Genomic DNA, 1,981 nt, shown 5'->3' with positions numbered 1-1,981 from the left:
TATCATCTGGTCATCATTACACTTATATTAGTTTTTAACATCGGTTTTTATTTATTATTTCTGGTAGTTTTCGTATTACATTTTCAATTTCAGCTGCTAACAGGAAGGATTTGGAATACACTAGGAGATTCATATTGTGTAACCAGGTCAACTGTCTTAAATAATCACGTGGTATCTCTACATTAGTATGATTAATTATCAATTTATTCAGCCATTCTTCTTTTTCTAAATTATAATCACAAAATTTAAAACAATGGGATTTGTTATAATAGTTAATAATACTCCGCTATAATGAGCTCCACTATACTGATGGTCTATTTTCGTATAGAGCATTCGCTTCTTTTTCGTAAAATGTCCTTGAAAAAATTACAATTTTTTTCAAGAAATTTTTTCTATGTAAGTGAAGAAATTAGGATGACTGTACTAATAACGTTATTCTCGTATTCTTGAGCAGATGACACTATAATTTAGATAATAAACATTTCCTGTAAGTATTTTGCATAAAACAATATACTGTAATATTTATTTATTCGTAACAAATTAAATTTTCATCTCTCGTAAAGATATCGTAAAAAAGTAGTTATGGATAGAAGGGAAAGATCGTAATATATAGTTTTAACCGTCCGGCCTGATTGATAAAAAATTCTCACGTTTTACTTTATATTTTGCAAAATTGTCAAATACTTTTACTGAAGTTAGGCTACTTGTCAATCTCCTATACTAACTAAAAATTTGTTTATACTTCTATAATTATTTTAAAACACTGCTGTCACTTTTGTTCTCTGTGTTACCTGTGCATATCTATGTATAGTTGGCTTATTGATTAATCATATCATTCACCCAAGTTATTGTGAATTGTTAAGTTTGCTATTTAAATCAAAATAGTTGTTTTCAATGATAATTTAGTTTAACTTTTGATTAGACTGTAAAGTATTTATTTCATTTGATATTTTTATTCTAAATTTATTACAAACGAAATTAGTTATTATAAAATGAATTTATAACTTTGTTATGTAAAAATTGTGATAATTTACTTAATTTTGAATTTACCTTTCATCTTTCATTCCTAAGTATTGTTTTATTCTTATTTTATTCCTTTATATAAAAATGTTAAAGTTGAAAGATACTACATTAATAATGAATGCAAGTTCGACAAGAAAATGACTTTTGTAATTGATAATGTTAAATGAAACTCGAAATTAGTAGTATTTGATAAAATATTAAAACAGGTGATGATAATATGAAACTATAGTTGAACACTTTAAACGAATTTTAAATGAATTTACTTTGAGGTTGAGTAACTTTTATTTGTATAAATTTATTTCAATTAATTTTACGTTACAATAGTTTATGAACACTGAAAATAAGTGAAAAATACTTTTTTCTGTTCAATTTTTTATAGTTTTTGATTTCATAATATTATCATTTAATGAAAATAATTGAAAGAAATCTTAAATGTTTTAATGTGTTGTTCCGTATCATATTTAACTTTTAATGCAAACTACAAATATATGTTTATTTATTTTAAAGAAAAATTCTGTTTTCCTATAGAAGGTGATTTATTGTTTTAATAATTACAATAATAAATCATCAATAAATGTTCTTAAAACCAAGACAAAAACAAAAAAGTTTCACACAGACAATTTTTTTATTTTTTAATCATATTCAGATTTTTTTATTTTTGAACTTTAAAATTTTTTCGTACATATTAAAATGTTGAAAAAATAAATAACAAAATATATATACATTTATAATAATATAAATTAAAAGAATTAAAATAAAATATAAATAAAATACATAACGATTTTTTTTTACTTTTCAAATTTTTATAATTTTTTTAACATTTTAAAATATATAAACAACGAAAAAATAAAACATAAAAATAACAAATATAACAATAACTATGATTAAATTCAAATAAATCAAAAATAATTAAAATATATAACGATTTTTTGTAATAAATATTTTTTAAACTTTTTTT

This window comes from Centruroides sculpturatus, unplaced genomic scaffold (genome assembly GCF_000671375.1).
Source record: "Centruroides sculpturatus isolate CEXI.00-Female unplaced genomic scaffold, Cexi_2.0 scaffold1827, whole genome shotgun sequence".
NCBI classification, from domain to species: domain Eukaryota; kingdom Metazoa; phylum Arthropoda; class Arachnida; order Scorpiones; family Buthidae; genus Centruroides; species Centruroides sculpturatus.
The sequence above is the reverse complement of the archived record's forward strand: the minus strand, read 5'-3'. Positions refer to the sequence as shown.